Below are 27,393 nucleotides of genomic sequence, written 5' to 3'. Positions count from 1 at the left end.
ATTCTTCCACATCAAGAAAACTTTCCATTTAATGTGAATTTTAACAATGTGGGGCGTATAGATATTTTTAACTTGCTGAGACAAATCGTGTGCATAGGTGCTCATTACCATTTACTCACATGTGTAAGAGATATCTTGCTGCCTAGAATGTGCTGATTTGGTGAATGAGACTGAGGTGCAATCTAGCACTTGGGCACATGGCATTTCCAAGGAGTTATCTAAAGTTCAAGAATTCCAATATAGTCAGTTCATCTGCTGCTCAAGTATTTCTTCCCCAGGGACGATTGCCATGAACAACTTTCTTGAATAGAACCCCTGGCCTCTCTTTACCTGCCTCACTATGCTTTGTTTCACTTCATTGCATTTATTACTTCTAACATTTTAGTATATATGTATTTGCTTATTTTCTGTTATCTGTTTTCCCCACTTGCACATGTGTAACTCACTGAAAGTACATTTATTTCCTATTAGCTGCCGTATCCCCAGAAACTAGAGAGTGTCTGGCATTTGCTAAAGGCAATGTAAAAAATGTTTTGAATGAATTCTAGGGTGAAGATTCACAAAATTTTATAGCTATAAACAGTAATAATAATGGTTTAAATGTGTGGACCACTTCCTATGTGCCAGGCACAGTATGTAAATATCTCATTGAATGCCAGTCAAAACCCACCGAGGAAGGTGATATTACTATCCCCAATTGACAGAAGTAGAAAACCAAAACTCAACCAAGTTTAGTAATTTGCCCACCTAGAAAGGAGGGAAGGTAAGATTTTAATCCAAGATTTTGATTCTGGAACCTGTGACTCTAACTGCTATGCAATACTCCGTCCCTAGTGGATGAGGTTAACCTTCGAGTTAGAACTTCACTATATTTACCAGCATCCTAGAGGTAACACAAAGGTATGTGCTTCACAACAAACATTTAATGGGCAGTGCACAAAGAATTTGTGATATGACAGTCATAATGAATTGGGATTTAATGTATCCTCTCTCCACTTAAAGGCAAATCATTTAGCTCTGGTCACCAAGGAACTCTCAAAGAATCATCCTCCAAAGAAGCACAGAGACGCTGTGTATTGAGTGTGTGTATATTTGGCATCAGGATCAGCAGACATGCTTTTTTCTTTCTGAGTTACAGCCCAACCCTACTGAGTTAGAGGTGCTGCAGGTGAGACCCAGGTGATTCTGACCACACTTGTTAAAACATCGGGCAAGGAAAAAATTTTTTTTTAACATCTTTATTGGAGTATAATTGCTTTACAATGGTGTGTTAGTTTCTGCTTTATAACAAAGTGAATCAGTTATACATATACATATGTTCCCATATCTCTTCCCTCTTGCATCTCCCTCCCTCCCACCCTCCCTATCCCACCCCTCTAGGTGGACACAAAGCACCGAGCTGATCTCCCTGTGCTATGCGGCTGCTTCCCACTAGCTATCTATTTTACGTTTGGTAGTGTATATATGTCCATGCCACTCTCTCACTTTGTCACAGCTTACCATTCCCCCTCCCCATATCCTCAAGTCCATTCTGTAGTAGGTCTGTGTCTTTATTCCCGTCTTACCACTAGGTTCTTCATGACCTTTTTTTTTTTTTCCCTTAGATTCCATATATATGTGTTAGCATGCTGTATTTGTTTTTCTCTTTCTGACTTACTTCACTCTGTATGACAGACTCTAACTCCATCCACCTCACTACAAATAACTCCATTTTGTTTCTTTTTATGGTTGAGTAATATTCCATTGTATATATGTGCCACATCTTCTTTATCCATTCATCCGATAATGGACACTTAGGTTGCTTCCATGTCCTGGCTATTGTAAATAGAGCTGCAATGAACATTTTGGTACATAACTCTTTTTGAATTATGGTTTTCTCAGGGTATATGCCCAGTAGTGGGATTGCTGTGTCGTATGGTAGTTCTATTTTTAGTTTTTTAAGGAGAAAGGGAACACTCCTGCACTGTTGGTGGGAATATAAATTGATACAGCCACTATGGAGAACAGTATGGAGGTTCCTTAAAAAACTAGGAAAAATTCTTGAAATGTCACACCAGTCTTGCTGATGGAGATCCAGCAAATATGTGAATGTTTTATAATTCTATAATAAAATACATTGCATATTCCTTTCCAAGCTACTTTGGCTCAGTGACCAATTTGACAGATACAAACTCTTCTCTCTCTAGAATGTCCTTTATTTGCATTGTTCCTAGAAAGACTGGTGATATCCCAATACTTACCTCTGCCTGTGTTTGTGCTAAGTTAGATAATAGTAGTTCTGCCTGTCTCCCATAGACACAAGACGCAGTTTATGGAAAACAAGATGATTTTAGAAACTGCTGAAGTTAATGCAATTTCTTCAAGCAGGATCAGTCAACTGAAGTTTTTTCTGATGCTCTAATATTTCTAACATGCTACAGATGTAAGGAGATGGATGCTTAGAATTTGGTAGAACATTAATCCATTATTAAATGCTCTTTTAAATATTCAATAATTCATATCAACATTTTAATTGCCACCATCCCCTAATTAATGCACTGTTGCTGTTTGAATTTGGAGGAATATTACTCCCTTGCTGTCTTGTTAGGTCATTTTGGTGCAAAGATTGCCAAGGCCTTGGTTTTGATCTGCTCCATGGTCCCTACGAGTGATCTTCACAACGTGAGTCATTACTTATAATAAAATTTGACAAGGGCATGGCGGGATCGGGGGAACTACCAATGAGATTGGGAAAACCACTTAAGACACAGGTTGTGCAATTATTAACTTAATAGGCCTTGAGTCACAGGCATATCTATGGTGACTGCAGTAATACGTGAAGTCAGTATAACAGTATCAAAATGGTTTTTGCATATATTATTGAATTTGATCTTCCCAACTTCTTTATTTGCATCTGTACTTTTTGGCACTTGACATAAAAGTATTTGAGACTCAGTTGTCTATCATCACACAACTTGTACATGATAGAAACCTACAAGAAATTTGTGTGTGTTTGTGTTTAAAGGACGCATTGCTGCCCTTGTTTATTTGAAAAATAATAATTTACCAGAACAAATATATACTGATAAAAGTCATTTTTTTCTCCTACTTTTCCATTTTTACTCCTACTTTTCCATTTTTACAGCTTTTGAAAGTGTTCTCTTTTAGTCAGTGTTCCTCTTTATCAATCAGTTTTAATGAGCTATGTCAAAGGAATTAGAACACTGTATAATGGTTTAATTCACAGGGTTTTTTTAGTTAAAAAGTTCATCTTTTTACAATAGCACCTCCACGAGGAAAAAAAAAAAATAGGCCCTATGATTTTATATCACTCTTCTCTGATCCCAAACTATTTTAAGTGATTTTATAATTATCAACAGCAGACCCAGTTGAGGCTGAGAAAGAAATGTTGGGGGAATTAATTTTTCAGAATTCGCCAACTTTGTCTCTTACCATGGCAATAAACCTTACTAATTTAACCTAGGGGGAAGAAAGACGACGTCATTTAAAGAATAATCTAATTTCCTTGTCTATACCTAAAGTAAAAATTGTGATTATAGCAGTGATTCCGAAAGTGGTGTCTGTACCCGAACCCCCAGGGGAGGGCAGGTCCCTGAGAAACTTTCAGGGGCCCTGTGAGGCAGAAACTATTGATAGTTTCACAAAAATACTAAGATGTAGTTTGCCTTTTTAACTGTGTTGGCATTTCCCCTAATGTTGTAAAGACAGTAATGGGTAAAACTGCAGGTGCCTTAACTAGAATCAAGGCAGTGACACCAAACTGTACCCCTAGTCATTATATTCTTCACCTCCACACACTGGACAGAAAAAAAATAAAGCCAGTTTCACTTATGAATCCCCTTGATGCAGCATTATTATTACTTTATTAAATCTCAACATTGAGGGTATGTCTTTTTAATAGTCTATCTGATGAAACAGGAAATATGCATTAAGCTTTTCTGTTACATGCTGAAATACAATGGCTGTCTTAGGAAAATCATTCTTGTGACTGAGTTTCAAGTTGATCTGGTCATTTTTTTTTTTTTTTCATGGAACACAATTTTAATTGGAAAGAATGACTGAGAGACAAACGGTAATTATTGAGAGTGAATGTTGGACAAAGGGGTCTTGAAAATGAATAAAGTAAGGCTGCCACTTCAAGGAAAAGAACTGAGAGTATGTGTTGCCTATGATGAACTTGGAACTTCCATTAAAACATTAGACATTTGGATAATTTGTAGCCAGAATAATCCAAAATAATGTAAAGACACATTCAAAATGCAAGAGAGGCCAACGGATTGTGCAAAAAGGCTCATTGGTATTATTTCAGATTCTGCCTTGTAATCAACCTTATTAAAGTATCACTTGTTGAGTTTTGGAATAATATTAAAGAAGATTATCCTCAATTATCTGAAAAGACTATTAAAATACTCTTCTTTTTTCCTCTCCATATTTGTGTGGGGCTAGATTTTCTATATATGTTTAAAACAAAACAACATATAAAAACACATTTAATGGGGAAGCAGATAGGAGAATCCACCTGCCTTCAGTTAATCCACCTGCCTTCATTTAATCCAGAAATTAATGCAAAAAATAATAATACACATATGTGTGAAGCTGGTAATGATTTTGCAAAACACATGTCCTCTCCTTAAAGTGACACAAATATCTATTTCTCTTAATCTCCATGGCATCTCATAATAAACTAAGTTTATCTACTTTAACCAGAACAGAAGAGAGATACACAAGGACACAGGACATAATGTGGGTCAGACAGACAGAAAGGAAACATGTATTTTATTTTACCTACAAGAAATAATGTTTTGTTGTTTTTTTAGTATTGCTTTAGAATTTTTTCACACCTCTTGAGAAAACCAAGCAAACCTGAGCCTTGCTTGCAGTAGAAGATCCCTCTTGGTGATATCTCTGCTTCCTTAGGGAATTCTACACTGATGCATCTCCCGTCACAAAAACCATAAAGGCAGCAAACTGGTCAAAAACCAGGGGCTTTGCCAGGTGATGCCCAAACCACTTTGGGCTCAAATACAATAGACTCAGCTAGGGCTTGACTTGGTGCTCTCCTGCCTTCATCTCATTTCTCATGTGGAATATGTCGTCAAGGGAGCTCTCTTGTAAATTTAGTGTAGCCTGAAAGGTTGACTTTTCAGGTAAAGAAATGTCCGCAAACGTTTATATTTTTATAAAACAGATAACTCATAAGGACCTGCTGTGTAGCACAGGGAACGCTTCTCAATACTCTGTAATGGCCTATGTGGGGAAAGAATCTAAATAAGAGTGGGTGCATGTATATGTATAACTGACTCACTTTGCTGTACACCTGAAACTAACACAACATTGTAAAGCAACTATATTCTGATATAAATTTTTAGAAAACTTTCTATCTTGACAATACGCTGAGTGTGCTGATGCCATTTCTGATGCCAAGCCCAGGGTCTGAGGAGGCCTTTTCAACCACCGTCCAGATCTCTCAGGAAAGGTGAGTCTTTAGATCACTGGACACTATTTCAGTGACAGTACATGACCTAAGATGTCACTATGTTTAAACCATTGACATCCGGATGCCTATATGGCAAAGGCAAGGTTAATAACTGCTTAGTATCCTTGTCTGAACTCCATTTGTTAATAAAATGACCCAAATTTTTGTGAGTGAAATCCCTGCTTTTTTCCCCAGACAGGCCAAATGGTATAACGATAGGATCATGCATTTTGGAATCAGGTAGAACTGAGCCCTAATACTGACTCTTATTACTAACTGGACACATAACTTACCTCCTTGGGTCTTAGTTTCCCCAATTAAAAACAGGAAAGGGGCTTCCCTGGTGGCGCAGTGGTTGAGAATCTGCCTGCCAATGCAGGGGACACGGGTTCGAGCCCTGGTCTGGGAAGATCCCTCATGCCGCGGAGCAACTGGGCCCGTGAGCCACAACTACTGAGCCTGCGCGTCTGGAGCCTGTGCTCCGCAACAAGAGAGGCCGCGATAGTGAGAGGCCCGTGCACCGCGATGAAGAGTGGCCCCTGCTCGCCGCAACTAGAGAAAGCCCTCGCACAGAAACGAAGACCCAACACAGCCAAAAATAAAATTAATTAAAAAAGCAAAACAACAACAACAACAAAAAAAAAAACAGGAAATAATACCATCTACCCTGCAAGGATTTTGTAAGGATTAGCAAAAATGGCATCCCTCATGCAACATGGTAACCTCCCCTTAGGTGGTAGGTATTACTACACGCAGGACCTGGAAAATTGCTGCCCTCGCTCTTTCTTAAATTTCTCCGTGTTCATCCTAATATTAAAAGTTGTATTTAAAAGATTTGAATTCCGTTTCACTGTATCAGGTATATTGGGTAAAAAAAAAAAAAAAATGTCATCTTTAGGAGGTAGGGACGATATATGTTTCGTATGGTCTGAGAACGTGCACTGTTGAGGGGGGAATGCTTTACAGAGTACTGGGGACATCAGATGGAGAACAGGCTGTTCATACTGTCAGCGCAGAGATCCTGACACTCTAAGAATAGCCCACGACTGGGATTAAAGCATGCCGGGAGAGGGCCAGTGCTGGGAAGGCTAGGAAGGGGCACTGTGGTGGGGATTCCTAGGATTCCCGAGCGTCTGTTCTCTACTCTCTCCAGGCACATGCGAGGAGCACACAGCACTGCCTGCTTGCACTGAGCCGGAGTCCTTGACTGGTTCCGACCGCTAGGCTGGGAGGGGAAATGTGTGCAGTTAGGGCCGCAGCACTTCTTTGCCACAGAAGCAAGGAAGGAGACCACAGTCTCACCCACAGCTACAAGCTAGTGGTTCCTTTCTCAGACTGGGTTCCTGGGTGCCTGGGAGGGGCAGACATCCTGCCAGATAATATGAGCCAGGCATGTGGAGGAGAAGTAAATTTCTGTGCTAGTAAATTTCTATGCTAAACTGTTGCAATTTGGGCGGCTGAGGTGGCGGGGTCATTTGTTAGTGCAGGGCCATCTAAACTAGCCCAACTGATACGTTTCAGGCAATTGGGACAGGAGACTGAGTGGCAACTAAGGGGGATAAATAAACATGCTACATTGTTTGAAACAGAATAGTTAGTGTTTTATGTAAGACAAACTATAAAAAAGGGCTCAGTGATAATAGGAAAATACATCTCAAAAATTTACAAAGCAACGAGTTGAATTTTTAGAAGAGAAGGTCTGCTGCTTAAAGAAATGGCATGCAGGTTTCTTCTGGAATGATCTGTGGTTTGGGAGAAACGATATTATAGTCAGACAGACCTGAGGTTGAATCCTGGTGCGTGTTCAACTCTGTGAACACGGCAAGTTACTAAAATTTCTCAGCTTCAAATAAGAATAATACTGAAACATTGGGGTCACTTTGAACATTACAATAATAGATGTATATAAATACCTAGCATTATTCGCAATAGCAAAAATATGGGAACACCCCAAATTCTCATCACTGGGTGAATGGATAAAAAAGATGTGGTACATAGTACACAATGAATATTATCCAGCCATGAGAAAGGAGGATATTCTTCCAAGATTACATATTGTAATGGGTAGTAAATAACCCATAGAGATCAAACACACAGTGAATATATGTCTATATGAATAGAGACAGTAATATTGCACTATAAATACATAATATTATAAACATTGCTGCATCAATCATATTACAATACACAAAGGTATCATGCCATACGCCTTAAACTTACACAATGTTACATGTTAAATTTATTCAATAAAATAAATACCCAGCAGATTACTTAGATTATGATAGACATTCAACAGTTATTAGTTTCTCTCTCTATCCTGTTCCTCCAAACGAATGACCAGAAACCCTATCGAGAGTTCTCTCATAGTAATTATGTATTAAAATTTTTAACAGAAAGTGTGACTTCAAGAGGATGTTTGGTTAGGTACCAACATAGTCGCAATGATTTTGCCATTGAGAACTAAAGGCTTGCTTCAACCTGTAAAGGATTTTGACCAAAAATCTAAGTCTTTCTAGCAAATTCCATCCTAAGCCACTCTCACAGCTGCTTGATTGGCAGTGAGTTTGTATACGACAGGTGGCCTTGACATTTTTGGCTCTATTTCCCCTCAGAGTAAAACGTGTTGCTGTTTTTACATCTCCCTTCTTTTGAAAAATAAAACATGGACTCAGATACCACAAAGCTTTGTCCCTTTGTTTCTTTACGTAGTTTGGGTAAACAGCTCACTGCCTATTCCAGGCTCCCAAGACCAGAGGAAAACAAGCTCCTAGCTTTTGGTTGGTCCCAACAGGTAATGGCCGATCAGAAGGAAACAGTCCCCACCTGGATTAGGGCAATGGGGCCCCAGGAGCCTCGCGTCTGCGTGTATCACTAATCTTCAGGTTTGTGGGTTCTGCCACGCAGTGGGCTGAATGGAGAGAAGAGAGTAAGGTCCTTTGAAATTCCCCAGAGTGGGTGGGATGTCAGATGTCTACAGGAGGCAACCGTGCCTCAAGAGTGCCTTCTTCTGGGAAGTGCGATGATAATTCTGATCTGCAGAGCAATGGTGTAAATGAGTGTGAATCAATGTACAATACGTAGTCGGCCTGAGAACCCTCCCAGAGACAACATTTTCCACTTAGATCTGAAGTCGTGTTTTTCATCCTCATTGAACAGAATGCACATTGAGAGGACTTCTGGTTGAGAAAGAGAACATGTGACCTCAAAGAGGCAGCTCAGAACCTGTTTGTGAGGAGAGCCTGTACTTCTAAGTCGGGTAAACCCGGTTCACCCCTTTACCCGCTACTCCCCAGGTGTGAGGAGCGTCTCTAACGGGGTCTGGGCAGAGCTGAGGGGCCACCCTAAGAAATACACCGTTTGGTGGCAGAAGAGGGGACAGCAAGTGGAACCCAGAGAGACGGCTTCCGGAGAAGTCTTCTTTCTTTGACACTGAGTTACAGACACGGTTGTTGTCAAATAATAAGAAAAAGAGCCCAGAAATGCCTGCCCATGTGAGTCTGCTCGGAGCTCAGACAGAGAATGGAATGTGGGGAGGACCAGAGGCTCAGGTGTCTCTCACGCTTCAGATGAAGGTTCAGCTGCTATCATATAGTTATCCATTACCTTTCTGGTGTAAATCAGAGACAACTTTTCACTTCCTCCAAATATTATGAAATAAAATTGCAATGCACTTATGCAAGGGAAGAAGCTTTTCTTTTCTAAATATGTATGTGATACTGAACTTTTAAGGGGGGTGGGGAAGGACAGTGTAATTCACTCAAGTGGGCTGTGCCACTTAGGCACACCAAGGAGATGCTGTATTGCCTGTTAGTAGGTGGAATTGATTAGTATGACACATAACTCACGGAGAAAATTGCCTGAAACTGACCAATGGTATCTTCTAAGAACAAAAATAATCTTCCAGCCAAATTATTGAGCACTTACTATGGACTTTATTATTTACAATATAATAATAATAAATAAATGGTTAAAGTTTACCTAATGGAATATCGTATACTATATATTTATTTTAAAAATCAGACCTCAATACAAATTTTATATGGCAACAAATAATAAAATCACGTTAAAGGTACATTGTTGAAGGAAGCAAGGATGATGGATGCAGTAAGTACCTGGAATCCAGAGGAATAGGAGAGTTAAGCTCTTGCAAAAGGATTGCCTTGAGAGAACAAAAGTCAACCCAATATTTGCAAACTGAAGGAGTCCGAGAGTGGTGAGCACAAAAGGGGAAGTGAATGACATGATTCTTGTAGGGGGGGTTTGTTGTGCGATTCACAGAGGAGGTTTCACTTGAGCTGAAGCTGGAATAAGGCTGCATGAGGGTTTACACGGGCCATTGGAGTGGGTCATAATGAAGGTGACATAACAGAAGCTGAGCTTCCCATCCTTCAGGGAGTAGAAGCGATCGTTGCGGGTTTGTGCAGCAGCGTGGAACACAGGAATCCAGAGTGTGGATTACACCTGCGTGCCAGCGAAAATGCACTGGAAATGTCTGAGACTTTCGGGGTGGCTCTAGTTAACGACCCCTCTGATTTAATATGAGCTGTTGAAAAGAATCACTGCATTTCAAACAAATTATCATACCACTAAAAATGCTCATCAGCCTGTCACTGCTGTGTCTGCAACTTGAACCCTCTGATGATTTACCTTTCCTGCAGTGTTCCCTTTTCTTACCATGAAAGTGTAGGTAAATAACTCAAGTGCACACAGAAATTCTTTTAATACTTTTCAGGGAGCTGCTTTAAGAGTCCAGGGACCTGTGCCCCTTGACTCAGTAGAACAGCTTAACATGAGAATCTTGGCTGCAAAACCCAAGCATTCTGCACTAGCAGATGGAGCGTGTGGCCATTTTTGAAGAGGAACAAATGTATGAATTTAATTAGAAAGGATCTGACAAGCTCCTTTCCTTTAGTTGCATAATTTGCAATAATTAAGACAATTGGGATAAATGCATGCTTTTTTTTTTTCTTACAATGATATACCATTGCAACATTTTCTCATTTCTTCTTTTTTTCTGATTTTCTATATGCCTACCTCGGTTTAGGAGTGCATGAATGATACTGTTCATGCAACTATTTTTTTTTTTTTTCAGATTTGCAGCAAAGACTGGCTGTCTCCGTGATGTTTTGAACACTTGGGCACCGAATCTATGGCTGACCGAGAGCTCGCAGCAGCCTGCCTTTGAGACCACGTGCCTCTCATCACCTTGAGCAGTTTGTCAAGGATGTTGTGGAGTGGAGCAGACGCAGTCTCTTCAGAGGGCAGGTCTCAGTGCATTACGTTATTTTTATGGAGGATATTTTAGAGGCCCAATCTCTGGCCTCACAATATATTAAAGGAAGAACTAAGGACAAAGGAAGTATCCTTAATCTCAGTCCAATTCTTGATATTAAACAGCACAAGTTCTCCAAGGGTCAGTGTGAATGGAGTGTTTGCAGAACTCTCGGTAGACATCAACCTTCTCCAATGTGTTTGATGCATAAGAGGATTAAATGAGAAACCGAGGGCATAGAGGTACCGTAAGCAAGAATCTTTTTGACTCTTAGGTATTTCTTTTATTTATAAAATATATATAATACCAACCTTACTTATACTTCAAGCTAAGGCTGATTAAGAGCAATAATATATGTACAAAAACTGGAGGCATTCAGATGTAAATGATTAACACATTATGTGAGCCATTCACTAATCATGGCCTTCTTGGAGGCTCCCCCAAAAGCCTGGGCCAGGCCACCTGTTCCTTGAGGACCCCAGCACCTGAACTGCATTGGACAGCTGAAATCTTTTGTTCTCTTTGTGACTCGTAACTCTTCATCTGCCTGCTCAAACCTGGTCCCTCATGAGATGCAGCGACACATGGAGGTGAGATTATGGATGGTAGACAGCGAGTAGACCTTGTGACTGGGCTTTCCAGCTTCTTCCATGTCAAGTGAAATGACAAAAGGGTCGAGATGTGACCCAGAATATCCCAAGTGACTCCGGAAAGTGGAAATAGAGGAATCCTTTTATGTATTCACTGAACAAATACATATCAAGTAATTGCCATTTACCAGTCCCTTGTTCAATGTATAAGAATTCAGAGGAGATATAATTCCTGCTTTCTGAGAAGAGTTTAGCTGTGGAAATCTATAATAAAAAGGAAAACAACAAATATGCGTAATCAGGACTCTGGGGAAGAAAGCAGGGTAGGATTCAGGTGGTGAGTGGTGAAAAGACATCACTGTTATGGAGATGTTTACAATGAGACGTGAAGGTATAAAAGAAGCCACCAGGAGAAGAACAAAGAGGGGGTCATCCAGACTGAAGGTGCAGCCCGTGTGAGGGTCCTGAGGCAGAAAGGGAGTCTCATTTCTGAGGAAACAGAATGGTAAGTAAGTGATTCTAGGTCCAGCTCACACGGTGCGTCCTTGGGCATGTAAGAAGTTTCTGTGTGGAAATGCACTGGAAACAATGTTTTGAAAAATTTCCGAGGTAGGTTGGTGGCTGTGAAACTGGAGAGAAATTGATGGATCTGAGGCTTGTGAATATATGATTCACAGGACTCTTTGAAGGGAAGAAGAGCAGTTGTTCAGAAATTACTCCAAATATTGAAGTAAGTTTATAGCAAATGATTCGAGATTGGTGCTATTGGCAGAGACAAGGGATGCCGAGGGAAAAGGATTTTTTAGGAGCTAACGACATGGATGTGTTTAGGAGAGTAAATATTAGCATTCAATTTAGACACGTCAATTTTAAAAATCAAAGCTGTGTCTTAGACATTTACTGGGCAGCTAGATATGAAAAACAGAGTTGGATTTTGTCTGGGTATGAGATGTACATTTTGGAATTGTCAGTGCCTGGGGTGGTGGTTAGAGCCATCAGATACAATGCAGAAAGAGAAAGAAAGTCAGGACTGAGGGTGAGGAGGAAGAGGTTCCTAAAGTCTACTGGTTTCAAAAGTCACCAGGAAAATAGTAAGAAAAAAAAAATAAACCAGGGCAGAGAGAAGCAATAGGAAGCAAAAGCAGGAGTAAGTGAAATCATGAAATCCTTGAAGAGTGATTAAAGAAGGAAGGATGGTAAACTGTGTCCAACATTCCTGAGACTGGGTAAATAAGAAGAAATGTAATGGTGCAGACTGCCATTTATTGAATTTGACAACATGTGAATATCTATTGGCTTTAGCAAAAGCCATTTCAGTTAACTGTCTGGGTGGAACTGACAGACAGAGGGAATAAGAAAATAGAAAGAATTGAGTAGAAAACCTCTCTGAGAAGTGTAGCAACAAAGAGGCTAAGAATCAAAAATAGGAAGGGCAAAATCTGGAAGAAGGGGAACAGAGAACTTGAGTTGTAGTGGGTGGTGGTGGCAGGTCAAGTGACATTTGCTGGGGGGATGCTCGTGCATAGACATGTGTGCCCATGAGGATGAGCCAGGTGAGAGGGAGAGGCAAAAATGCAGAAACTGGAGGGGCTGACAAAGAAAGAGGGGCGTGGTATCCTCGGCCCTTGTGCAGAGGCTGGTCTTCCATCAAGGGAAGGAAGAAACGTGAGTGGGTATGTTTAAAGACACCTAGAGCAGTGGTCTGCAAAATTCTTACTACCACAAAAAACCTTTTACTTTCCCTTCACACATTTTGTCTTTGAAATAGTTCATGTGCAATATTTACTTAGTTAATTGGTGTATCTGTTTGTTTTTTTTTTTCAAAGACCAATGAATCAGCAATCTGCGTGAAATAAAATTTTGTTAACAACTGAAGTATGCACTCTCATGACTTCTGGGCATTGCTTGGCAATCACTATTCTAACTTGTCTATAGTGTATTTAGAGGTAATTCAGCAACTCAAAAGGGAGATAAATGTGAAGAATATGGACACCTTGTGAAAGGCTGCAGGTGTCACTGAAAGCCAACACCCCTTCTCCCCACCTCGACACTTCAAGACTGAGGATGGGAGATTCAGCCAGCTGACAGCCCTCAGCTAAGTGGTCCGCTTATTCAAAGGTTAAGGCCACTTTCTGGGGTAGCTTGAAACCAGTGACTGGTCCATGTAGGTGATACAATTTTCCAGCCCTTTTGTCCTAATACGGAAAAATTCTATGGGCTCATACCAGATTTAGAGTTTTCTCTCAAGTTGGCTGAGGTTTTTATTGTGACTTTCTCACCACTTAAAATCTTCCTCTGCAACCCTGAATTCTCCCCTTCCTAGAATATGTGTTAATCCCACTGACCCTCCTAAAAAAGTCTTATCTTAGAATCTAACTCCTGGAGGACCCATCTTATGGGTAATATTGTATTTTCCCAAAGGATATGTTGAAGTCTTAACCCCAGGTAGCTGTAAATGTGACCTTATTTGCAAATAGGGTCTTAGCAGATGTAATTCAGTTAAGGTGAGATCATTATGTTGAGCCCTACTGCAATATAACTGGTGACCTTATAAGAAGGGAAATGTCATGTGAAGACAGAGACACAGAGGAAGACACCTTATGATGACAGACGCAGAGTTTGGGCTGAAGTAGCTGCAGGTCAAGGAATGCCAAGATCTACAGCTGCCACCAGAATCTGAAAGAGACAAGAAAGGATCCTTGCCAGATTCTCAGAGGGAACATGGCCTTAATGGTACCCTGATTTTTGACTCATAGCCTTCAGAACTGTGAAAGACTAATTTTTTTGTTATTTTAAGCCACCCAGTTTGGTGCACTTCGTTATGGCAGCCATAGGAAGCTAATACACCATCATTCAACTGTTTCACCAACCGTGGTCCAAGAAAGCAGACATTAAAATTGGATTCTGGAGTTGAACTACCGCTTGGAGGGTCAGCAATGAGGAACCCACCACAGGCAGTATGCAGAACACATATAGTCCTAAGCACAAGTTGAAGCACAATGGTTAGAATTTTCACGAGGATGAACTGGGTTAACATACCAGTAGAAGGAAATGGACTAAAAGATTGAATACATCAGATGTTTGAGAAACATGGGACAAATAGCTCTTATAAGGACAATGGAATTAATTGGATTGTAGGGAAAATTATTACTTGGAAAAACATAATGAAAGATGAGAACCTGTAATCAGCAATTGAAGGCTAGGTGTAAAAGTCAGAGGTGCATTTCGTAGACATGACTGTCACCTCCTGAACCCAGATGGCACAAGCATGTGTCACCTGGCAAAGAGCTAAGTCCTAGGAGAGGCACAGCTCCAAAACAGGTCAAACTCTTCACCCAGGCAGACCTTCCAGGTCAGACTGGGAAAAAGTAGGTCCCAGGCAGATGAGGTGGGGACACATGCACTGATACACTTGAAAAGTTGCATTCCAGACTCCCCTGAACCCACAGGACCCCAGCAGAACCCTACTCCTCCTGATAGAGGCTAGTGGTCTCCTTTTCTTGAAGTGAAAGTGGAGACATTGGTCTACCAGACAAAATGTGTCCCCATCAGGATCTAGCCCAATGTCTGCTTCTGAGCAGCAGACCAATAACTGGGGAAAGGCAGAGCCTGCTAAGAGAAGACCAAGGGGTCCACTTTACAGCAAGGCAAGAGGCACCTGGCAATAACATCCCTGGTTTCTTTCCCTTGCCCCTCCACACTGAAGCTTGTTGCCAGCCTCTCAAAGGCACAACAGAGACTCTGTATCTGAGACGACACCATGGTGATGGAAGACGTCTCCTTTGGTACGGTGGAGCATAGTGGTACTGCTGGAAAGATTGCACCAGTTGACACTTACGGTGTGCCATCTTTAGGAGTTCCACCTAAAATCATGACCATTGTATGGTGCTGAGTCCCCAGGAATTAGGGTACGTGGGTCTGGGAAACAACGGGTGGAAATAGGAATGGCTCTGCTTAAAGTCACTTCCAGAGACCTACTTTGGGGAACTTGTGGTTTCCGTTCCTGAAACTCTAGTCTTTGCAGGGTTGTAGGTTCTAGTTCCCAAAGGGAGAAAGATTTCATCAGGGGGCACCATGTGTGTCCCACTGAATTATAAGCAACAGCTGCACCCAGGCACTTAACATTCCTCATGGAAAAGCACCAGCAAATAAGAGTTATCTCAGGATGAGACATTCTGAAACTTTTCCCTCTTTTTTCTAATTTTAAAATCAGAATGTTATATTCATAATATTTCATTAACTTAGTATGTGTAATTTTTCTATATGAACTTAACTTCAAAGTTAAAATCAAGGATTATGCTACACAAAGAGCCATTCTGTTTGAACTTGTATATAAATTCAGGGATTGGTATTTATTTCATGTTATACATGAGAAGTATGTAACTCAGAATAGACTACTTAATCGTTGAGATCTTTTCATTTCATAATTCTTAATATGAAGATGGTAGGCTTGAAATATGTTTGGAAAGTTACCTGCTTCAATATACTATCTGAAATCATAGAAACATGATGTCTATATATTTTAGTTATGGTTTCAGGAACATATAAAAAACAAAATTGTGGAAAATCTTTCATCTCTGGCATCTAGTATGAAATAGGTTGTTTTGGATATTAAAATGAATAGAAAATACAAAATTTACTTTGATGTCAACTGTGAGTTTATTTTTAAGTAATATTAACTGACAGTGCATCATTTCAAAATGGTCTTTAGCAGGTATTCTTATGCAGTAAAAGCTGTGTTGCTATAAAAAGCTTATAACAAGAAAAGATTATATTAAAACAATGTATAATAATCCTGGAATGTTAAAAGCAAAATGAACCCTGGATCATCATGATTAGATTCTTATCAGTGCCAGTGCTATTGGAATGGGGCTGTCAATGCTGGCGATTACAAGACTAGGACATCTCAACTCTGGGAGGCTTATATCTGTTCCAAGAGTGTCACAAACTGTTGAGAGCCTCATTAGGGAACCAGCAAAGAAGGGCCGATTCACTGAGATTTGAATCCTAATCCATTAAAGACATGCACATTCTTCGGTACATCCGTTCTATATCCATTCTACGTTAAAAATTCATGAAAGGGAAATGTAAGAATATGTAGACAATTTATTCGGGGAATATGAATAGCAAAACTCAGATAAGACCTCTCAAATGCTCTGTAGTTGGACCTGGGCAGAGGATGAGCTGAATTCAACACTGGGCAGCAAACAGCATAATAAATATTTATAATTGGCATGGAAAACAGCCACAATACATGGCGGAGTGAAAAAGGAAATCCCAGTTTCAAAAAATCATACAGAGTACATCTGTGCTTTATAAATGACAGTATTTAAAATACCTTAAGTTTATTGCTGATATCTGTATATTTCCTTTCGCTTTATGGAATTATCAAGCTTTTCCTGAAAAATTTTAAAGAAGTTTATTTTTCAAAATGTGCAACTTATTACATAAAAAATATTTTGTTAAACAAGCAGAGTGCTGTATTAAAAGTGATACACATTTGCCCAGGAGGTTGCATAGGAACTATTCACAGTAATATAAAAGATTGCTGTTGAAACTGGTTTTGTGACTCTTGGCCTATTTCTGTAATTTGCTATTTACTAGGAAACACTTCTCATCACAGAGTTTACAACTACCATTAACCAACAAATGGTCCAATTTTCGAATGCATAATATTCTCAGACGATTGCTTCACAATGTCACAGATGTCCTGATTTTGAATTTCGTAATTCCCATCTTCCTTCTCACTTCCCTCCTCTTCACAGTTTTCAAAGAAATCATGCTGTCTTCATCTGATAATCAACTATATTGATAATCTACCAGTCATTACAATGGGGAAAATTAATTACAAAAAACTGTTCTAAAAGAAATAATAATGTAGCAGGCAAGTTTCATTTAATTCTAAACACGATCAGCTGTTTCTCACAATTCCTGTGTGATTTCCCATCTTGCCTGCTCCTATGTTAATACTTTTATTTACCATTGGAAAGGGCTGCATACAGATGCAATATTCACCAGAAATAATAACACGCTTCCAGAAGATAAAAGCATTCTCTAGCACTTGAGGAAGTTTAAAAAGGAAAAACCCACTGATGTTTAGACAGCATCTGCTGTTTAATACAAGCTTTCTCATATATTATATAAAGTGAGCCCCTTCTCAAATAGTGAGGCTTTCCTGTTAACCAAATATTACATCCAAGGAAACAGAGCCAGGAGAGTTTTACGGAGACAATAAGTAGCAGAGCAAGTATCAAGCTAATAATCTGAATAATAATACCTCTATTACTAATTAAAAGCTGAGGCTCAAAGAGGTAACCTCCACGTCCAAGACCATACAAGCTATACCGACAACGGCCCAGGTGCCCATTAGCCCTGCCCTATAGCCCAGGCCATCTTTAATAGTCTTTACTGCCTGTGAACGTATGAGATGGTCTGAAAGCTATTTTGGGACAAGTCATCAAACTAAATATATTTAACCCAATTATATGATATATTTGGTTTGCTCCTATGAGTGTGTGTGCAGAAGCTTGTCACAGGAAAGAGGTAGAAGATATAAATAATGTCTTCAAGGAGTGTAACATCTATCCTTGTGATAGAAACAACTACCGTGATGTCTGATGGAATACATGCTCTACACACAAAGTGCTGTGGCCTTCTGTAACCCCAGCGCTTTCCTCTGCCCCTCTTTTCTCCTTAGAGCCCCTCACCACGCCACAGATCATATTTGCTCATTTATCTCTTTTATCAACTGTAATGTAATTTCCACAAGGGCATTGGCTTTGTCCTGTTTTGTTTGTTAACGAATCCCTTGTTTCTAAGATGGTGATGGTCATGTAAGAGATGCTCAATAAGTGTGTTAAAAATTAAGGAGAAAAGCAGGAATAAGTTTACATTTTTGGTTCAAATTCTGGCTGTGTCATTAAATAGCTGTATAACCTCAGACAGGTAATCCTGTCTGAATGTTGATTTTCTCACTTTAAAAACTGGGATATTAGTAACAATTGAAATACTACTAATAATTAGCTTTATAAAGTTGTTAACAGCAAATTATATATGCAAACCATCAGCAAAATGAATGTCTCACAGCTATTAATACATGCATGATAGTGGTGTTGGTGATGATTATGAGAATCAATTAGATTTCTAGGATATGCTAGGTTTTTGGTTTTGGAGGTGATGGTGGTGACAGTGGTGGCATTATTTTTTCTTTCTGAAGACTGAGAAGTTAACTATGGTATATGGTTACAGTGTCCCATCCCAGTTTCACTGGGACACACCAGTGACCAAGACCCGGTAAACATGGACCAGAGCGCCTCATTTTGACACAATCACTTCATTCCTAAAGGTTTTAAACTTGAAATTAATTAGCGTAAGTTCCTTCCTGGTTCACACAAACATGTGTAATGGGAAAACACTGTCTAAGAGGCTGCATGCACACACACACACTGTGTGTGTGTGTGTGTGTGTGTGTGTATGTGTGACTAATGTCCTGAATGTATATCTCTCAACCATTTTATTAGGTGGAGAATAAGTTAGTTCAATCCCATTAATGACAGCATCTGGTGATAAGTGTACAGTGATTAGAACCCTGTTTTGTGATGTATTTTGTGTACTACTCATTGGCTTTGATCTCTACATGTCCCAAAGGAGGAGCCCATCAACTCATAAAACAATCTTTCTTCCTTGTTCACCAGGAGCCCTTTTGAGCTTATTTGCAATTCACAAAAAAATAATTCTAAGCAAAACAAATGAGCTTGCTCCAGCAGTAGCAGGTTCAACCAAAATAAACAGTTCATGCTGTGAAACTCATCCAGCAAGGGGCACCTGACCAGAGCTACAAGACACACCTTCCTGTTATCAAGGAACTGCTTCTGGAAAGGAGCAAATGTACCTCCACCACAAAAGGACCTGTGCAAGGCATTGAATTACCCATCTCCAAAATCATCATCAGCCCAGCATGCTTTATTGCCCCTATGAATTTGTAAGCCCCTCTTTGCCTAACTTGCCTCTTAACAGAGAGGTGGGCATGCAAAAAACAAACAAACAAAAAAACAAAAACAAAAACATAATGGATACATAAACTGTCCTGGGACCATTGAGAACAGTATAATTTAGAAAACATGGCTAGGGGAATTTCTTATAACATCCTAGGAAGTTGACTCCTTTGGAAGATGGTAGAAACTGAGCGTGTCCATATTGTTCTTCTGTTTTTGCATAATTTTAAGCTTCACCTGAGAGAAGGTTCCATCGAATAGCTGACTGGATGTGAGGGGGCTGTGCTGTACTCTCAGATGACACAGAAAAGTCCCTGCACACACCATGCATTATGAAGACGTAGGCTCTCACCATTGTTTTGACAGCAAAACCCTTAGGTATTGAAGAGCAGACCTCATCTTTGCCTAGCAGCCTGAGCACACAGCCTGTCTGAAGCAGTGTCACTTTGAGGCTGCTCTCTTTCTTTTCTCCCTGTGGGATATTTCCTTCCCTCCTTCATCTTCTCTCGTTGCACCTCTCCCTGGGAAGCGAGATGCACAATCACAGGCCAGCCTGGAAATGACATGGCTGTGGTGCCACAGGGCTTCAACCAAATGTCCCTGGAGTCCACTGTCTCCTCTTAATTGGCCCCCATGGCTCTCTCTCCACTCATGCTCTGCTCCAAAATTAGAAGCATTTAATGCAGACGAAGCTCCTCAAATCCCACTTCCTGACACCCTGCCCGTCCCCCCTCACTCTAAGAGACACACACTATTGCAGACAAGCAGCCTCCTTTCCAGCAGTTATGCAAAGGTCAGAAAACTCTAGGAGAATCAGAGAAAAGAAAATGTCAACCTGGGAATTACTGAATGTGTGTATGTGTGGAAGGCCAGATCTCTTAAAAGACAGAGCTAAGGGAACCTTTGTGTTTTCGCCATTCTCTGGGAGCTTTATAAAGTCTAAACTGCTTAGTCCAGCATTCAGCGCAGCGTTCAGATACCTCCATGGTCTAATGTCATTTCTTTTTCGTTCCACACCTGCTCCTCTCCATTCTATTGTCCCCGCATTTCTGGGAGTTGGGGCTTTCCTTGACCCAGTTTAGATCAAATGTTCATTACTGGATCATTTAAGTGTGGCCAGGAATTTAAGGTCATTTCCTTATAAAAAGAATGCCTTTCAGAAGTGCTTAAAGAGGACACCGGAAAACAGTTTGTTAAGTATTTATGACTGCAAAAAACAAAAATTAGATCAAGGTCTCTACTCTTCCCACCTTCAGCAGTAACCACAAGAAGAAAAACAAGTTACTAGGTTCCATCTGGTGGGTGACATTTGGGAAACAGTAAACACAAATGGATAGAGCAGAATATTCTCCAGGAAGGTCGCTCAAAACACGTCTTCCACTTTGGTCCTTGCAGCTGTTCGTCTGACTAGTATTCCGTTCTTAAACTTGCCCTGGGGATACAGACCCCAGGCCATGGAGTTGGCCAGGTATGAATGCACTTTCAGAGCAGCATAGCTCAGACTTTGGGGTCACACGGGACACAAGGTACCTCTTGATCCGTCATTTCTAATCCTTGTGGTTTTGAGCGTGGTAGCTAGACATCACTTCCTGAAGCCTCCGTTGCCTCGCTTATACAGTGTGGGTGAGAACGATGCTTACGTCTTGGAATAGTTGGGAGGACGGAATAATGGGATGCAGGAAACACACACAGCACAGTGCCCACTGGTCTTCAGCTCTGATTTTCTACTGAGAGAAATCAGGCAACAATACCACGCGGTACACAGGATGATGGCCGTGATTAATATCCCAGCTTCTGATAACTGCAGTGACATCCAGAATGATTCAACAGTTCAGGTCTCTGTTTCTCAAAGGGCCAGAATTGAGCCCAGAGTGTAAACCTGAACCCCCTGAGTGGTAATTAAAGTCTGAGAAGGTAATGGAGTCTTTCCGTGAAAAATGGTACTATTACAGATCCTTTGGGTCTGCAAAATGCTCAATTAGGACCACACAGTTTTGTAGAGGTAAGTGTCTAAGGCTTTGAAAGCTAACTGCATGCTGACACATGAAGCAGAATTTGAGTGTGAGCATCTTAAAATGTACTTCCTTGTGATGGAAGACCAGGTAAAGCCGTGGATTTGCTTTCCCCTAAAAAGCAAAATGCCAGTCGAAAACAATTCTTGTTGTTTCTGTGCTCAAATTAATGAAAACTTGGCAGTAATGTGAAAGACACTGAAAACTTGCTGATTTTAGAACAATAATGACTTTCAATAAATGGCTGACACCCACAAGATATTTGTTACAGCCGCCGTAAGAATGAAATTCAACCGCTGTATCTAATTTGAAAGGCTTGGTGACATTGCGTGAGCTGCATTTTTTGATGATTTATCTAATATTTTAGTTGCCTTTAGGTTTTCATGCTCAGGTAAACCAAACAACATCACAATGGATTATCTTCAGATGTAGAGGAAATTGTGATCTTTTTAAGAGTTATTTTCAAAAAGAAATCCTTACACTGTGTGGAAATTTTTTGTCACATCTAACTTCCTAGAATGAAAACTCTTAAATGGTAGTTTCTCTTTTAGGGAAAACAAATCCTATACCATGTTTTGCTCTTAAAATGTTACTTTGAGTGGAAAGTGGAGAAACTTCACTGGGGCCAAGGACATCTCTACTGTGACAGAGCAAGGCTGGATGCCCTGAAGACCAGTTCTCTCCCCCATACTCACTATCCCTCGTGGAAACATCATTGCCATTTTAATTGCTCTGGACCTATGTGCCAGCACCAGACATCTTTTTAATGATCAATGGATGTGAAGCTCAAAATTTTCCCTTCATGCCCCTCATCAACAAATTGATACCTAATTTCCATCTGATTAAGACAAAAATGTCTCTTCAGTAAGGGAGTTGCTTATCTCCTAGAGAGATGTATTTGGAAAATAAGAAACAATCCAAACTGGCTAATGGAAAATTTAATTTTCACTGCTATAAGTATAAGAAAGAGCCAATTGCCCATATTCAAAGGGCATTATTTACATTGTCTCGCAATGTTCTAAGAAAAATGTAGTGGTGCGTGTGAGTTATAACTCTAGTACTCCTCACATGGGTCTAGGCATGCAACCCCACAAGGGTTTCCGAGTTCTCATATGCCCTCTCCTTAACCAAATACCCAAAGTGGGAGACATTTAAAAAATACCTTTTCTGGGGATCAAATGCCACTAATATTAAGACTGTATTCTATTGTTTTGATGCAAGATATTAAGGCAGAAATGTGTGAGTATTTCCCAAAGACAGGTGCAGGAATGCAGCAAAAGAGAACATGATACAAGTCTCCAATCCAAAGTCCTTTGCATAAAAATTATTTTGTCGATAAAAAGTTGGCAGTAGCTTGCCACTTCCTGCTCCAAATAAGGTTGAGAAGAATGCACCTGGATGCCAGCATAGCCCACAATCACTTCTCTGGGTGAAGTGGGCAAAGGAAAGAAAGGGAAATGATCTTTCCCACCGTGCTGCTGGCATGGCTCTCTGGTGCACCTGACCAGTTTGGGTACCTGACAGGTGCTGTGCGGTCATCACTCTTTTCCAGAGAGCCATGGAAATCCCAGCTCCAGGGCCTTTCAGAAAGCTCACCAACCCCACTCCCGCCCTCAGGCTCAGCCCAAAAGTTGTGTGAGTGACATTTTGTGTCCCTTGGCATTGCATTTATCCTGGAAAAGGGAGTGGGAAAGTACATCAATCATCTTCATCCTAATGTGCTCTAATTTCCCTTTCTCACTAATTTTTTAAATTAAAGTATAAAATTTGTAACTATGTGAGGTGACGGATATTAAGTGACCTTATCACGGTAACATTCCCCAGGATATACACGCATCAAATCATTCCCCAGGATATACACACATCAAATCATTCCCCAGGATATACATGCATCAAATCATTCCCCAGGATGTACACGCATCAAATCATCATGCTGTACACCTTAAACTTATACAATGTCCTATCTCAATAAAACTAGAAAAAAAATCAAAGTATAATTTTGCTTGAAAAAGCAAGACTCACTGATCTCTACAGATTTTAATTTGCTTTAGGCCAGCCAAAGTTCCTCAGGTTACAAAACCAAAACCTGTGGGTGGCAGCCTTTCTGTGCATTACAGGTTGTCAAATACTCTAGAGATGAAAGTTTAGGTGTAAGTGGTTCCATTGCAAATTGTGTTCTGAAGTGCACTCCTCCAAAAGGAAAAAGAAAAGAAGAGAGAAAACCAAGAAATTAACTATAAACAATGAATGACAAAGCTAGAAACCACAAACACAACCGTCAGTTTGCTGGGCACCCAGCAATATATGACCACTCTTTCAGTGGCAGAGTGACTAGTGACAGGCGTGTTTCCCTGCATGACACTTGGCTTTCTTTTTATTGTAGAAATGGATGGGGAAGCAGGCACAAGCCCAGCTTCCTTACATACTTAGAAAACTCAGTGGTTTTTTAGAAGTGTTCACAGATGTAGTAAACAAGATTTTTTATATCTCCTTGAAAAACAGGGTTTCTAGTGCTTTGCCCTATATTTGTACAGAGATGTACTTAATAGACCCGATTTATAGTGAGGACGGGCCTCAGGTTTGCCTCCTGTGTGGCCACCAGAGGTTGGCTTATTTATTTATTTTCATTTTCAACTGCCTTTGCCCCCGAGGATCTCATTAGAGTGAGGAATGAGGATAAGGAAAGCGTGGCGGAGGGGGGGGGGTGTTATGCTGCTCTTCTGTACCCCAGACACACTCACATTCCTCCACGTGTCCCTGCAAACCTGTGTAGATCCTCAGGGCACAGCACAACAAGAAAACAAACAGGAGATCTGTTTGCTCCCAGGGTCACTGGGAAAGCCGACTGCTGATGCAGGTTCCCTCCTTTTTACCTTGAAAACCCAGGGCACATACAGGAAAGTAAAGGTTCTGGCACATCACTAAAGGGAGGTGACCACACCACGGACAATTCAGTAGTTTCACAGAACCTTAAAGATGCCCCACCATTAAAAAATTATGTATTTAACCCACTGTACAACCCGGACATCAGAATTACCGGTGGAGAAATTCTAGGGTTGTGGAATCCGAGGCAGCAGCGGTCCTTGGTCTGGCTGTTCGTGAGAGTCGATGAGGCCTGGGTGGAGAAATGGCAATGAACTCATTCTGAGAGCCTTAGTCCGAGGCAAGCTTCATCTCTGCTGTAAAGGGAGAGCGGAGGTCAGGTGAGGACCAGGGGTCAGGACGGTAGGGCAGGAGGCGGCCGTGTGTTATTGTTCTACAAGGACAGAGATTTCCTGCCCATGTGAAGAGCTGTCTGGCCACGAGCAGGAAGGCATCTGAGGGACTGCTCTGCATGTGTGAGAAGTGAGTTCCTACATAACCCTATCTGACTGTGTTCCCCCAGGCATCCATCTCCCCTTGTCCCCAGGCTTGTAAAGGTGCCAATTTAGAATTAAATGTGAAACAAGCAACCAAAAATGTTAATGGTAGTCAAGAGCTTCATTTCCCCAGGTTTAATCCTGTGTATGAATGAGGTGGCCTCAGTATTCGTTTCAAGCCCTCTGGGTAGGATTGCAGGAGCTCCCCTGTGACTGATGGGCAAATCCAGGGCCTGTCCCCCCAGCTCACATGCAGTCCGGCGTGCCTGCACTGTCCAGGGGGTAGTGGACGGGGGTGAAATAAAGGGACAGCAGCGTGGTTCAAGATCAGGTGGCCGTGAGCTTTTAACAAATTGCATAGCGTTCAATGTGATGGTTGTATCTGGAAAACCTCTTTCCTGGTTGAGCTGACCTGGCTGGGTTCCCAGATAGCAGCCTTTGGAAACTGCAACTGCCAGTGAGTAATTTGACAGAAAGAGTTGAATCATTTTTTTGTTTCAAACACCTAGGGCCTCATACAACTTGACTGGTTCAATTGTTTTGAGATGTATTCCTATTTAGGTATGGGGATTAGTTTTGAAACTGTGTGCCCTCTGAGCTCAGCACGATGTATACCTCACATTTCTAGCCAACTCTTAACATACAGCAAGATGGTTTATTTTTATTATGTTTTAATATGGAAGCAGACCCACTGCTCTTCCTCAGCCTCCAGAAGCTGACCAGCCTAACTGCTATCACCTGAGACATTGGTTAGAAATTTTTCTATTCATAGAGGGAAAATCCTGAATATTAAGAGGGGACACCCAAGAAATCTGGGTTCATTATTGACTGTTGTTAGCTAGTTGTATGACTTTAAACAGGTCTCTGGATGCCAATTGATTAGCACTAGACTGACCATGAACTTTATTGATTGTCTGTACCAGATGCTATCAGAATGAGAGAGGGCAGTACTCACAGTAACGGAAGGACGGTAAGCATAAACCAGAAAAGTCCCGGGCAGGACGCAACACGTGGTCACCTATTATGTCAATGGATGCCACTAATGTTTCGACCACAGGGAAGCTGTTCAGAGAGACACTTTGCCCTCAGCACTCAGCAGATCAACTACGTGTCTTACATATTGTGATTCCAAGGAGGACTTCATTTGGAAGAAAAGTTCCCATAGGGGGAAGTGTGTCCTGAGGATCTCAGATCGAGAGAAGAAATGGTAAGAGAGTAGAAGGCAAATTCCAGTATGAGAAGCTATATGGCAGCCCTGCAAAGGGAGTGATCCTCTATTCCACTGTGAGGAGGGAAGGCCAGTGTGGACCCATCTATCACTCCCCAGGAGTGGAGGTGGAATTTGGGTGGCAACAAAGTAGAATTTGTCCCTTTCTCTATGTCCATAGAAATAGAGAGAGAGAGAAAGAGAGATCACCCACAGACCCAGAGATGTGACACTGAATTCACCCAGACCTATATGTTCCTGATTTGAAGAAGAGAAATATCGCCTCTGCTTATGTCTTCTGTCTCCCACCCCAAGCCCCCATCTCTCTTCTTTCTGTGATTTTCCTTTTCTGCCCCCTCACTTTCCCTCTCCCCTGTGGATACCTGGGGCATGGAGCTCCCATAAGCTCCTTGAGGTTGGGAGACTTCTCTGTCTTGTTCAACTAGAACACCCAGGATACCATCTGGTACATGGCAGGTGTTCAAAAAGTACTGTGAAGTGACTAAAGAATGAGCTCAACTGAAAAAAAAAAAAAAAAGAAAAACCAACATGACCAGGAGGCTGAGGACTCAGAAAGAAGGAGAGAAAACGTGGGAACCAACCTCCGCCTGCATCTCACTTTCTCCATCAGGTGTTCACCCTTCCACCTCCTGGAGCTCACTTCTTCTGCCATCTCCCTCGACCTCTCCCCTTCGGGCCTGACATGCTCCTCATATCTGGGTATCATAGTCTGAGCAGCTTATAAACTGCACAAGTTTATTTCTCATGGTTTTGGAGACTGGAAGTCTGGATCCGGATACCAGCACGGTCAGAGGGTGGCACTCTTATTTAGTTTTGCAAATGGCTACCTTCTCGCTATGTCCTCTCATGGCAGAGAGAGATTTTCTCTCTGTCTCTCTCTGTCTCTGTTCCTCTCCCTGTCTCTGCCTGTCTGTCTGCCTCTCTCTCTCTCTCTTTCTCTCTCACATCTCTTCTTATAAGGGCACTAATCCCATCATGAGGGCTCTGCTCTCATAAACTGAGGACCTCCCATAGTCCCTGCCTCCTAATACCATTACCTTGTGGATTAGGGTTTCAACAAATGGATTTGGGGGACACCAACAATGTCTATAGCCTCTTCATTTATGTATATACAATGGAAGACTACTCAGCCATAAAAAAGAATGAAATTTTCTATTTGAGGCAACATGGATGGACTTGGAGGGCATTATGCTAAGTAAAATAAGTCAGACAGAAAAAGACAAATACTGCATGATATCACTTATATGTGGAATCTAAACAAACACAACAAACAAGTGAATAGAACAAAAAAGAGACAGACTCACAGATATAGAGAACAAACGAGTGGTGACGAGTGGGAAGAGGGAAGGGGGAGGGGCAATAAAGGGGTAGGGGATTAAAAGGTAAAAACTCTTTGGTATAAAATAAGGTGCAAGCAATAAGTATATGATGCATTAAATTTAATGTACTAAAAAAAAATAAT

The 27,393-nt window shown here is 41.0% G+C and overlaps 1 long non-coding RNA gene across 1 annotated transcript in view; it reads left to right on the top strand.

Moving 5' to 3' along the window:
• The window catches only part of LOC309643916, a 36,982-nt gene continuing 9,589 nt past the window's right edge, over nucleotides 1-27,393 (top strand). The window contains exon 1 of the long non-coding RNA XR_014254154.1: nucleotides 1-27,339. This is a non-coding gene — a long non-coding RNA (uncharacterized lncRNA). The remainder of the gene's footprint in view (nucleotides 27,340-27,393) is intronic.

The sequence above is a fragment of the Balaenoptera physalus genome (assembly GCF_965194825.1).
Source record: "Balaenoptera physalus genome assembly, chromosome: 15".
Lineage (NCBI taxonomy): Eukaryota > Metazoa > Chordata > Mammalia > Artiodactyla > Balaenopteridae > Balaenoptera > Balaenoptera physalus.
This window is presented reverse-complemented; position numbering and strand designations above follow the sequence as displayed.